Source organism: Protopterus annectens, chromosome 3.part1 (assembly GCF_019279795.1).
Source record: "Protopterus annectens isolate FY-2018-M chromosome 3.part1, PAN1.0, whole genome shotgun sequence".
Taxonomy (NCBI): Eukaryota; Metazoa; Chordata; order Ceratodontiformes; family Protopteridae; genus Protopterus; species Protopterus annectens.
In genome coordinates, this window is record NC_056732.1 from 517,371,911 (window position 1) to 517,386,306 (window position 14,396).

General features: G+C 38.0%; 1 non-coding gene across 1 annotated transcript; it reads left to right on the plus strand.

Annotated features, from left to right (window-relative positions):
• Positions 1 to 902: 902 nt before the first annotated feature.
• Positions 903 to 1,115, plus strand: LOC122798987. Its single transcript, XR_006364385.1, has one exon. It is a non-coding gene; the product is annotated as a small nucleolar RNA U3 (small nucleolar RNA).
• The last annotated feature ends 13,281 nt before the right edge of the window (positions 1,116 to 14,396 follow it).

The window sequence follows — 14,396 nt, forward strand, 5'->3', positions numbered from 1 at the left end:
TCATATCACTTGAACTGTTGTCCCACTCCCACCCCAGCTGTTCAGTCAAAAACTATTAGAGGTATTGTTTTTAGATTTGCAATCCTCTCTGTAGGCAAACTATATCCATGTTTTTACAAGCATTAATGTAGATGGTTATAGACATCATATGGCTTGATAAAGTCCCCAATGTTTCTAACAGGTTCAGAAAAGAATTGTATTCTTTAGAGTACAAAAAGTCTGCCTGGCCTTGCAAACATATCCCATCACTAGGTTTTTGCTGACAACCACCTGACAGTCTGCCAGCAAGATGTAGCACTGTCACTGCTAAAACAATAATGATTATGTAATGCTATGCAGATACTTCTATACTTGTGTGTCCTGTTAATGGACATGCCAAGCAAAGATACACTGGCACATGGCTTCCTTATAGCACAACCTACAAGGTACATTATAGAAGTGAATTTTCCTTGTCTGTTGTATGTCCATTTGAGATCTGTGATAAATTTTTATGAATCATGTTACTTTCCAACCATGTGCATGTTACTCTATGCAAGTCCCTTGAACAGGACTGGGCTGTGTTTATGAATATAGTAGGTTATCTGTGATATAACAGTCTCAGAGGTGATGATTTCTAATTGGTCTTTTATGGAAGCCCTCACAACACTTGTTAAATGTAATAATCAATTAGACTTATACATGATCTGCTGTTGTGGATATTGATACAATGATTGTGTGTTTGCTTGAGGACAAATATGTATAACTGTTTTTTATAGACCCCTTCTCAATTAATCTCTTACATATAAAAAAGAACAGAAAAGCTCAATAAATAACAAATAACTTCAACTGTAACATTAGTCTAGCTAAAGTCTGAAATTCTATACATCTTTGGGCATCTGTTTTGATATTTTGCTCAGAATTAAAAGTAAACTTTCAGGGGTCATTTCTATAGTTTGTTGCTAGAGAGATGGTTTTGAAAATGCTTGGTCTTGCCTGCCACAGGGAAGAGGTTGAATGCTTTCTTCTGAGCATGAAGTAGGTAGTTGACTATGTTTGTGTAGTTTTCTACTATTGATGACTGTGTGTGCTAGCCTGTTCAGCCGTTAGCATCATGAAGAAAGGAAAATCTGAGTGAAAAAAAAAAATAAAAGTAGGGTTGGGAGGGTGGCCTAATGGTTAAGGTGTTTGCCTTACAAACACAAGGTGCAGGGTTTGAGTCTCACAAGAGATAATTGGCTAGGCTTAAAATGGATCGTAAAGGCAGTTAGCTTAGTACTAATCTATGAACCTATGAACCTATAAACAAATTGCTGTGTCAGCCCTGAAAATGCAGAACCCACCCACTCATATTGTACTCTGCTCAGTAGCACAGTGACAAGGTGCACATCACTTTGCTGGTATTTCAGATTTGACTAGTGGGACTGAAAACAAATGGACAAATATAGAAAGAGTCTGAGTCAATGCCATCAAGCATTCCTCCTGAAGGTCAGGTGTAATGCTGATTGCTTCAAGAGTGCCCCCTAGTGATGATGGTGAGAAGGAGGAGCTAACTTTCAGTGACATTTTAACAAGTCATAAGGATTTAATGAGCACAAACTCACACACACACACACACACACACACACACACACACACACACACACACACACACACACACACACACACACACACACAAAATGTGACAGCATGAGTATATGACAGCATGCACCTGCATTAAGTGCACTGTACTCTTTATAGTTCTCATACCAGGTGACAGAAAGGTCAAGAAGAAGGAAAATCTTAACCTGCATTCTGAGTGATAGTTGTAGTCTTGTCTCCCCTCCTGTACCTAGGCACATGAAACACAAAAATGCAGATTATCCTGCTAACACAAAAAGAGACAGAGAGAGAGAGAGAGAGAGAGAGTGCATTATTTATTTTATTTATTTATTTTATTTTACATTTGTTTACCGGGATAGTCCGACTGGATACATGTCCATTTTCAGCGGAGGCCCGGGGAGAAAAGCTCCACATAGACAAACTAACATAGACTACACAGAATTATTAAAACACATTGATTATATACAATGGGTTAGTAGTGTTCCCTAGTAGGGACTCACAATTCTCATGGACAGACAATTAAAAGTAAGAGACATCAGATTGGAAGCAGAGCTTGGTGATGTAGTTACAAGTTATAATAACTGCAGAATATGCTTTTAGTTTATAACTTAATCAGGGTTGGTACATGGGCATAGCCAATTCACTTTGATATACTGTTTGAGGTTTTTTTTTAAGAGACTTTTGGAGGATTGTAGGGTTATATAGTTTGGCAACGAATTCCAGGTTTTGCCAATGAAGTTGGCAAACAGGGATTCATCAGCAGAGTTATTAGCTTTGTGGGTTTGGACCAGTAGTTTATCGGCTGACCATAGGAATCTTAGGTTGCTATATGGCTTAATAATATTTTTAAGTGAGGGGGTATCCCCAGGGTGATACAAAATTTGGTGCGCTATTAAGAGTTGATTGAATTGAATTAAGCTGTGCAGTTCTAGCCACTCTAGTTGTTTAAGGTTCTGGCAGTGGTGGGTTCTATAGGTGGAGCCAGTGGTGAATCTAGCAATATGATTGTAGCTATGGGACAGCTTACCTATTTCGGATTTGTCGAGGTTTGAGAGTACAGGCGAGGCATATAAAAGAGTAGAGAGTAGGTGTGATCGGGCGATTGCAGTCCTAGCCAGTGGGGTTAAAAATGTCTTGTTTCTATACAGTGACCCAAGCTTCTTATTGATGGTCTGTATGGTTTTGTTGACCTGTAGGTCAAATTTGAGATTATTGCCTATGATAACCCCTAGCAGTTTGGTGTGATTATCTGGGGAAATAGTGGTACCATTGTTAGATGTGACAGAGAATGAAAGTGTGGTGGATCTACTAGTGGGAGAGAAGAGTAGAAGTTTAGTTGTATTGGGGTTCAGAAGTAGGCGTTGGTTGGTGAACCAGTTCTCGATAGTGTTAAATGTATTTTAGGTTAAGATTTGCAAGTCGGATGGGGAGGTGGCTGAGCAGATGAGAGTGGAATTATCTGCGTATTGAATACAGGTGGCTTTAGGGATAGCAGTGTGGAGGTTGTTGATAAAAATAGAGAAGAGTAGTGGACCTAGTATGGACCCTTGAGGGACACCAAGTGTGAGAGGTAACTGGCTGGAGAGTTTACCCTGCCATAGTACTGCCTGCTCTCTAACAGTCAGGTAGGACTGGAACCTCTGGATAACAGGCTTGTTGAGGGAAATAGATTTTAGTGAAAGAATGAGAAGTTCATGGTTGACCATGTCAAGGGCTTTTGATAGGTCAAGAAAGAGTGCAGAGGTTAGCCTATTGTCATTCCTGTTTTGGTTTATGGCAGTAGTAAGGGAAAGGAGGGCTGAGGTGGTGCTGTGGTATGGCCTGAAACCATGCTGGGAGTCGGATAGTAAGTTATTCTGTGAAAGGTATTGCATTAGTTGCTTGTGTACATATTTCTCCGTTATTTTGGCTAGTGGGGAAAGAATGACAATGGGTCTATAGTTGAATATGTCTGAGGAGCTACCACCTTTATGGAGTGGGATGACGTGAGATATTTTCTAGATGGAGGGGATAGCATTTTCGGATAAGGTTCTGTTGATGAGGATAGATATGGGATATGCAATGGCATCTGCAGCTATTTGCAGGTACTCTGCAGGGAGGAGGTCAGCAGCGAGGGTGGTAGGTTTTAGTTTTTTTAGAAGTGTTTTGATAAAACTAGTGGATATTGGTTGGAAGCTAAATTCCAGGTGATTATTAGGTAGATTAGGCATGTGGTTTAAGTTAGCTGATTTGCTAGAGATTGGATTGTTTCAGTGAAAAAGTTATTAAAGGTACTAGCTATGGTCTCTGGGAAACTAAGGGTGTAGTTAGCCGGGGTTGGGGTGGTGGAGTGACCTGGACAAAGTAGTTGATTTAAGCCTGCCCAGAACACTTGAGGGTTGTTGTGGTGTTTTTGTGGGAGATTTTGGTAGTAGCTTTTTTTTTATCCAGTAAGATAGTTTTTTTGTATCATTCCTGAGTTGACGATATTTTAGATGGTCAAGTGGGGCTTTGGTTGTTCTCCAGCTGGCCCAGGCTCTGTTTCTAGTTTTGATTTTAGCTTTGGTATCTTTTGTGAGCCATGGTGCTGTATTTGATATAGTTTTTATTGTATTCCTCTCAAAAAACATGACAAGATGAAGTTGATAAAAATGGAGAGTTAATCAGGGGTGAGATATAGGGTAGATATGAATATTCCAAAAGAAATACAAAATCTTGGTTATTCACACACAGACATACACATACTCACAAACACACACGTACACGCATGTGCATGCATGCACATGTCCACACATGTACTAAAAACAAATTAAGTGAAATTCAAAGTGTATGAGAAAGGATGCTTCAAAAGGCATTCTAATTTATGAAGCAACAGTATATAAAAGGAAATATTTCAAAAGCAGACAAAATAACACAGATACCAGCTGAATAAAACATACAGTTTTGAGCTACAGATTTTAATTCTAAAGAACCCCTTATGTAGTGCTTCCCTGAATGTTTCATATAAAAGAACTGCGGAAACTAAAATTAAGTGCTTTTGTTTAAGTATAAAAATGTTTCCAAATTGTTAATATCAAACCACATCGCTAATTAAAACATTTTCTTATGGTAAACTCTTACTCAAAATTAAGTTGTTGTAAAAAGCATTGCAAACTGTGTATATCTGAGTCTGCAGAAATATTACATGCAGATTACTACTTTCTTGGACTGAAGTCTGTCTTCTAAAACCATTTATTATAAAACATTCTGAAAGGCATTTTTTCAGATTTCACATATCTTACAGTATTTAAGTAATGTCAAATGTCTATGTACTTACCAATAAAAACAAAAAGACCTGCCATTTTCCTAGCTGAAACGAGTGATCACCCACATGGTTGTGGATATATATATATAAATGTGTGTGTGTGCGTGTGTGTGTGTGTGCGCGCATGTGTCTCTGTGTATGTATGTATACAAATACATAAGTTAGAATTTGAAAAATGACTTCCAGATAAGATTAACTCTAACAAATGATAAGGCTGTAAATATAACTCCTAAGAAGAAAATAAAAAAACTTTCAGCAACACCAAAACAAGGAGAAGTAAAGCTCCAGCAGCAGGGATTTAATGATTTATTCTATATAATTACCACCCCTCCTCCTCAGCATGGCAAAAGGACCAGATAAAGGAAATAATTTGTCATGTATGAAGCTGCTGAAAGTCTATAACACTGAATGCTGAAATTTTGCTGTTGGGGTGGATGTGGCAATCTGACATTTTAGTTCAACACAGGTGAAAAATATTTCAGAAGTATGTTTTTCTAGCAGCAATACATAGGATTATGATCAGGCCTCCAACTGTAACCAGGCTATTATGTGTTTGAGAATTGGATGCCAAGAAATTCAGCTCAAGACATTAATCGTGTCATCTGTGCTGAAAACACATAATGAAAGGTTATGATCAGTGATCCATTCATAATTCATTGTAGTACATGAAGCTTTATGTGCCCCAGTTACAGAAAACAAGTAAAACGTAAGAACGCAAAGTGTTTTACTCGCTTTGAAAGCCAATAAAGTATTTAGTGCTGTCAAGCTGGCATATCTCTCATCTTCTTTGCTTAAGAGTACAACGGTCCTTTTGGTATATGCCACACAAGACATCTACAACAACTGGAAAGGCCGCAGAAATACCTCACAAAGAGGATTACTGGCCTCAAACAGATGCCTTACGCAAACTGTCTAAAACAATCCAGCTTTACTCCGTCACATATCGCCTACTCAGAGGCGATCTCTGCCTAACATACAAAGCTATGTCAAACCCACAACTGTTCTATTGGACATGCTCCACTTAAAGAAATCCCAATCCCTCCGAGCTACATGCTCTAGGGACCTAAACCTTGTCACCACAATAAACAGAACATGCTGGAGGGATAGAATCCTGCCCCAGAGACTTCCCATACTCTGGAACAAACTACCTATCTATATCAAACATAGCTCTTCATTAGCACTCTTCAAGGAAAAATCTTGATGATTGGATGGGAAATAGGAAATTCACCCCAGGGATCACCTATGTGGCTCTGCTTGACAGGGGCACAGGAAAATTATTTTCTTGGGTGGCGAAAGCCAGGGTACCTTTTGGTCTAGGCTTGTATAGGCCCTATGGCTGATAGCCTAGTACTTACCTATGAACCTATAAACCTATGAATTCTGGACAAATCAAAAGTAATGGGAGGGTAAAGGAACAAAATGAGGGCAGTTTTTTAATATTGCACTAATTCATATAAAAAGTTAATACAACAACACATTTTGCATCAACATGCATTTTCTGAATAAAATGAAATATAGAACTTTAATGTCTGTCATTACTGTCTGACAGTAAGCTTGCAAATGCATGTTAATTTATCAGAAAATCAAAAATTTTACAAGGGACAGTGAGAAATATGAGACAAAATCAGAGATTTTCTGCAAAACTGGGGACTTATAAGAGGTAAGGAGAACAGGCAGAAATTAACTCCTCTTTAAGCTTTAAAAGTTGTTAGACACCATTCTGTCATACTTTCTATTTGAAGTGTAATAAAGTGAAGTTCTTATAGCTTTAAAAGCTGATTTACCTTTTGTTTCTTTTGTTTGCTGGCCAGCAGTCTCAGAGCTGCAATATCCTTCTAAAATATTTATATCTATAGCTCTATACATATTGAGAGATGCGTGGATGGTAAGGAAAAGTAAAAAGACATTACATCACACAGTTTAAACTCTTTACTGCAACTTGTGACTGAACACTGAACAGTTGATATGAATCCCGCTGCAGATTATTTTAACTATTAAAAATATAAACTGCAATGTGTGTGTGTGTGTGTGTGTGTGTGTGTGTGTGTGTGTGTGTGTGTGTGTGTGTGTGTGTGTGTGTATATATATATATATATATATATATATATATATATATGGGTTCCCTTCAAAAGCTCAAATTACTGAAATCTCGAATTTCAGTATCTCGAGCCTCAAGAAGCCGAATCCACAGAACAGCGAAAGTTCAGAAGCGCAAAATTCAAAACCTCAAATACCGGAGGTTTTGAATTTCACACTTCTGAACTTCCACTGTGGTCATGTATTCATGTAAGTGTGTGTGTGTGTGTGTGTGTGTGTGTGTGTGTGTGTGTGTGTGTGTGTGTGTGTGTGTGTGTGTTAAGGGGTTTGGGTAGGGGCTGTGGTGTGTGTCAGTGTGTTTTGTTGCTGTGATGTGTTTGTGCGAGGAGAATCTAGCTTGTGTGGTGGTGTTTTGTGTGTGTTAGTATGTAGTGCGACCTCGGAGTGAGAATATTTAAGAATGGAAGGTATGAGGGGTGCAGCCCCCCACATGGGGCGTGCAGGGGGGCTTGCCCCCCCCTGCTTTCATGTAGTAGACAGTTGTGTGTGTTTGTGTGTAGAATGGTGTGTCTGTGTGTGTGTGTGTGTGTGTGTGTGTGTGTGTGTGTGTGTGTGTGTGTGTGTGTGTGTAATAACAACGAAAACTGAAAACCGCAAAATTCAAAACCTCCGGTATTCGAGGTTTTGAATTTTGCGGTTTTCAGTTTTCGTTGTTGTATGGATTCGGCTTCTTGAGGCTCGAGATACTGAAATTGGAGATTTCAGTATTTTGAGCTTCTGAAGTGAATCTATATATATATATATATATATATATATATATATATATATATATATATATATATATATACAGTGGATATAAAAAGTTTACACACCCCAAATGCCAGGTTTTTGTGATATAAAAAATGAGACCACAATAAATCATTTCAAAATTTTTCCCACCTTTAATGTGACTTGTAACCTGTACAATTCAATTGAAAAACACACATATCTGTTAGGGGAAAAATATAAAAAATAAAAAACGTATAATACGCTGGTTACATAATTGTGCGTACCCTTAAAATAATACTTTGTTGTGTGTGCACACCCTTAAACTAATAATTTGTTGAAGCACCTTTTGATTTAATTACAGCATTCAGTCTTTTTAGGTAAGAGTCTATCAACATGGCATATCTTGACTTGGCAATATTTGCCCACTCTTCCTTGCAAAAGTGCTCCAAATCTGTCAGATTGCAAGGGCATCTCTTGTGCACATCCCTCTTCAGGTCACCCCCACAGATTTTCTATTGGATTTAGGTCTGGACTCTGGTTGGGCCATTCCAAAACTTTAATTTTCTTCTGGTGAAGCCATTATTTTGTTGATTTGGATGAATGCTTGGGGTCAATGTCGTGTTGAAAGGTGAAATTCCTCTTCATCTTCAACTTTCTAGCAGATGCCTGAAGGTTTTCGGACAAAAGTGATTGGTATTTGACTAAATCCCCAGTTCCAGCTGAAGCTGAAGAAAAGCATCCCCAAAGCATGATACTGCCACCACCATGTTTCACCATGGGGATGATGTCCTTTTGGTGCGGTGTTGTTTTTGCGCCAAATGTACCTTTTGGAATTGTAGCCAGAAAGTTCAACCTTGGTCTCATCAAACCATAACACATTTTCCCAAATGCTTCTGGGAGACTTGATATACTGTTTTGCAAATTTTAGCTGGGCCTAGATGTTCTTCTGTGTAAGATAAGGCTTGTCTTGCAACTCTACCCCATAGCCTAGACATATGGAGAATACGGGAAATTGTTGTCATATCTAGTACACAACCAGTACTTGCCAGAAATTCCTGCAGCTCCTTCAGTGTTGCTGTAGGTCTCTTGGCAGCCTCCCTGACCAGTTCTTGTCTTGTCTTTTCATCAATTGTGGAGGGACGTCCAGTTCTTTACAACGTCATTGTTGTCCTATATTTTCTCCAATTTTGGTGACTGTCTTCACTGTGTTCCATGGTCTATCCAATGCTGTGGAAATTTTTTGCACACTTCTCCTGACTGATACCTTTTAACAATGAGATCCCTCTGATGCTTTGTAAGCTTTCTGCAAACTATGGCTTTTGCTGTACAGTCAACTGAATAAATATCAGGAAAATCCTACTAGGACAGCTGAACTTTGTTTGGGGTTAATCAGAGTCTCTTTAATTGATGGCAGGTGTGTACCCAAGAAGACTGAATGTTGTAATTAAATCAAAAAGTGCTTCAACAAAGTATTAGTTTAAGGGTGTGCACACACAACAAAGTATTAGTTTAAGGGTGTGCACTCTTATGCAACCAGCTTATTGTATGTTTTTTTTTTTTTATATCCCCCCCCCCCCAACAGATTTGTTTGTTTTTCAATTGAATTATACAGGTTATAGGTCACACTAAAGGTGGGAAAAGTTTTGAAATGATTTATTGTGGTCTCATTTTTTTATATCACAAAAACCTGGCATTTTAACAGGGGTGCGTAAACTTTTTATATCCACTGTGTGTATATATGGTTCCATTTTATAATCTCGAAATACTGAAATCTCGAATTTCAGTATCCTGAGACCATAAAGTGGAAAGCTTGAAATCCCGAAACCCCAAAACCGCGAAAATCAAAATCGCGAACATAAACATACCATACACCACACAGCACATACACCATCCTACCCACACTACAACAAATAAACAAGCAAAACACAAACAAACACAAATCAACAAACCTATACTACATATAAGCAGGGGGGCAAGCCCCCTTGAGCCCCCACACCCCACCTACTTATATATACTAACTCCAAGATCACACCAAACAGACAAAAACAGCAAACTCACCACTAGACACTCTACAGTATCCTAACACACACATCACAAATATGCAAACATTACCACTTCAACACTTAAACACTCATACTTTTACCTGCCTACCCTAACCCACACATAAAATTTCCAGACACACTCACATACACTCAAACACATACCTAAAACCTAAAACATACTCACTTACCTTACATACCAGCCAAATCCACACATTAAACCATACATATGCTCTACATCCGTGTGAAATACTGGAACACCATAACTGTGAATTCGAAATTTCCAGATTTGCGATTATGGAGTTCCGGGATTTAAAAAATTCCACTTTTTGGTCACAGGATACTGAAATTCGAGATTTCAGTATTTCAAAATTATAAAGTGGAACCGTATATAGATATATATATATATATATATATATATATATATATATATATATATATATATATATACAATGGCATGGATGCACTTCTGTACAATTCAAGTATTATGCATGCATTTCCCAGTCCGTTCTTCCCTTCTTCCTGTTTTAAATGGGTAACTCATATACACATGTGGAGTCACTGTAACAGATAAGCTTATGGATGATTCTTTAATACATTTCCTTTTGGACATTAGTCTTTTCTTGTCTAACTTCTCCTCTAATCTCTCAGGTAGCTTCTGTAAGAGATTTTGATTTGCATTCTGAGCATTGAATTTGTATAGCTTCATATGTTCATAAGTAAATACTAGGCAATAATTCCTTCAGGCAGCCTGCAGCCTTACCACTGCAGTCATACTGCATGATCCCCTTACCAAAAGGAATGAGGAGGTGTGACCAGGACTGAATTTTTACATCTTCTTCCACGCATTGTGCTTATTTTTGTGAGGATTAGGAAACTGTTTTGCTTGATATGGAGATTAAGCTCATTCCTTTAGATGGAGCAAGAGGTTTTCTTGTTCTATTCTTGGCTAGGGTGCCTTCTGTGCAGAGTCCGCATGTCTTCTCTGCAATCATGTGGGTTTCCTTCCACCATACAAAGTCATGCATCTGGAGTGTTTCTCCCTGGGCCTCTGCTGGAAATTAGCTTTGTTCCAAGTTGGACTTTCCTAGTAAACAAATGTTAAATAAATAAAAAAGTAGTGAATTCCTGGGAGTGGTATTGATATTGCCAAGAAATTCAGTTTATGTCACAATGTAAACTTTGGTCCCTCGAATGGGTTTCTCTGGTGCTACCAGTTCTACAAATATGTAAGAGACCAATCAGGGCAGATTCATTTACTGCCTTATAATCCAGCCCCATATTACTGCAGAGGTCTGAAAAGAGGTAGAACAGAGAGATAGTTGTTCTGTATAGCTGAGGGAGCTCAAAACTAAGACTATCTTTGTAAGGAAACATAAATACTTTTTTGTTGTTGTTTAAAATGCCTGGATAGGTGCATGCCCAAAGAGATTCATTATAGTTAGGTATTGGCCTGATGAGGGAGGGGTATAGAGGGACAATGACTTATTTTGATATGGGGGCTATGCCTTTAGCAATTAGCTGGACTAAGTAAAAAAAAAGATTTCCAAAAGTATTCAAGACATGGTGGTTGGGGAGAGTTTGCTGTACATGAATTTGCTCTGGTCAGTAATGACAGCATGTTTTTTATTTGGGGGGGGGGGGCATTTATTTAGTTGTTATTTATTTCTCTTTGTTATCCAATATAGAATTACAGATTTCAAAAGAACCCCTTTTCAGTACTCTCCCAGAGAGAAATGCTCCACAATATTGAGTGTAGAATGTTAAAACAATAAAGGATTGAACATTTCAAAGAAACAGTGTAGTAATAATACAACATACACATATGCAAGCATGCATCAAGGAAATACAAGTTGCATGGGTTAAATGAGTCATTGTTAGTTAATAAGAGATCAATGAAATTTATATGGGAACTGCAGGAGTGCATCTGTTTTGCAAAGACTACAATTTTGTATTTATTTGCATTTAGTTTCAGTCCAGGATCCTGGCACCAAGAGTTAGTGAGTGATAGTCCCCTTTGGAGGATATAAGTGTCTTCTGGTAAGTTGATGATTGCTTTGAGTTTGTAGTCATCAGTATATTCAGTCAATAAGAGGAGCCTGATTTCTGCTTTGACACTGGAGAAGTACACGCCAATGACTAATTGTCTGGATGGGTTCCTATTACGAAATCGAAGAGGCTGAAGACTGAACGGCTTTTATATCAGAAATGCTGTTCATCTATATGTTTTTGAGAGATTGCGGTACAGTGAAAATCAGAAAATGTGCCCTTTCCTCACCATAGTGCGATTCCAGAGTTGGTGTATATATAACTAGCGGGGGGGGCACATCTCCCCCACAAAAACGACTTTGAGGTATGGTATTTTCGATTTTTAAGCCATTCAAATGCCAGTCTTTTCGATGTAATATAGACCCGTCTGGATATGGAACCATGGTGGATGCCACTGATGAGTCTTTTAGAGGAAAGTGTGCTGACTGAGCTCTCCCTGTAAGTCAATTAGTCATTAAATCAATGATGTATGACTTTATATTCAGTTGTTACAGTTTTTCTATAATGTCAATGTGAGGAAAAGTATCAAAGGCCTTGTACAGATCCAGGTAGGTAGTCTTCAAAGACTTATCTTCATCAGGTGCCTATGTGGTCTCTGCAAAAATATCAACCAAATTAAGTAGGCAGAATCTACCTTTCACAAGCCATGTTGGTTTGGTCCAAGGGCTTGTAAATTATCAGGAATGGTGTGGTGAGATCAGGGCTGAATAATATGTTCCTTTATTTTACAAATGTTACTAGTGGCTTATAGTTCTCGGGTTCATTAGAGGAATCCTCTTATAGAGGGGTACCATGGCAGCAGTTTTGCTATTCTCAGGTACATACTCAGTGGCTACTCTAAGATTCAATAGCTTGTGAAGGGTTCAGTGAGGCAGTGGTTCATACTAATATTTACATAATTTAGTATGTTATTCGGACCCAAACAGCAAGTGTTCATAGTTTTGGAAATGACTTCTAGGACTTATTTGTAGGTAATCATAGATGGTGGTATTGACTGACTGGTGTGAGGTGGATACTGGAGGAAAGAGGCAAAAGAGGGGAAAAGTTAGTGTTAAACTTGTCCATGAATATATTTGCGATTTCTTCACGGTCAGAGTAGATGATGCCATTGGACCCTTGCTCATTGCAGTGTTGAGTACTGTTTCCAAGATTATTGAAAAAGTTAAAAGAAAGCTTTGTGGTTATCCATATATATTGCCACAATGTTTAATTGTTCATAGTTTGCCTTTAGGATTTGATCTTTTACCTTTTTTTTTTTGCTTACCCTTTTAAGATCACTTTTAGTGCCACGGTTATAAGTTTATTTCTAGGGATAGCACTTTTGTTTATTGAGACTTGGGTCTACCATAGGGACTTGTTTTTAAAATAGGCTTTTTATTTGTGGCATATGGATGCAGATACCTGAGATGGGAGTAGAGCTCAGTAGTATAAGTGTCATCTTTGTTTATGGGGTTATCTTGTGGTGGTTACCACCTAAACTTCACTAGGTCATCAACTAGTTGTAGCAAATTAGTCTTGGAGAAGTCTCTGAAGACACTAGGATTTTAGTTTATCTAGGTCTGGCTTCATAAGGAGAGTATTATTGTACAGTGGTCTGATTTAACCAGTGATGGAGGAAAAAGTAGATGTGGTACAAGATCTGAACTTTTCTCACTCTAAAAATGTGGTGTACAATTCTGAATTCACAGATTTGGTCATTGTTTTGCATTCTTTCTCTGGTATCTTAATCCGATGTTTTTAGTTTCTCATGCAGGCTTGCAAATCCTGACCCTGGACATAGTAAGACATTGATACTTTTTAAAAAAAACATCAATATCAGTGACATTCTAAAGATCTTGAAAATTACCTTAACCCCATTAAATATCAAAACAAACATCTTGCTGGGCACACAGTTAGAACCACACTTTTTGAATGTCTCTTTCAGCGCTGGAAATGTCTTCCAGAAGACTGGAGAAAGAGTTGCTTAAACTGATTAATAATCTTTGTGTATGTTCAACCAAACAACTAGATATGGGCAAATGGAAGGAATCCTGCTGCATTTTTTCTTATATGTTATAGGTTAATAAGATGATCTTTTTACCAAAATTAGACAAGTAAAGGTTAATAATACAAGTACATATTATTACTGAAAGTGCTTGCATAATAACAAATCACAGCTAGGAAGCAGATTATAACATATAGTATGCAATTTTTTCAACTCTTCTGATAAATGCTTTAATTTAACAAGAACTTTCTCTTACATGAAAAATGGAATTTGCATGTTTAGAGGAAATATTTCTCCAATGTCTCTGTTTTAATGATACATATGTTAAATGGTTCATATGCACATGCAAAAAGTTATGCAAGAATGTCCTACAAAAGTGCTCATACAATTATGCAATTGAAAAACTATCATCTTGCTAGGAGACTTCAATTACCCAAACATTAACTGGTGCACACTACTAAAATAAAGGGTCTATATTACGAGATCGAAAACCCGTTTCAGCGAATCTGAATTGAGCGACACCTATAGTGCGAACTACGGTAATGGCGAACATCCAAAACCTCGAAACGCGAAATGTCGAACTGTCATGGTTGGCCTGTCTGTGGTATAGCTCCGTAAGGTAAGTGTGCGATAGTTATGGACCTTAAGGATAGGGTGC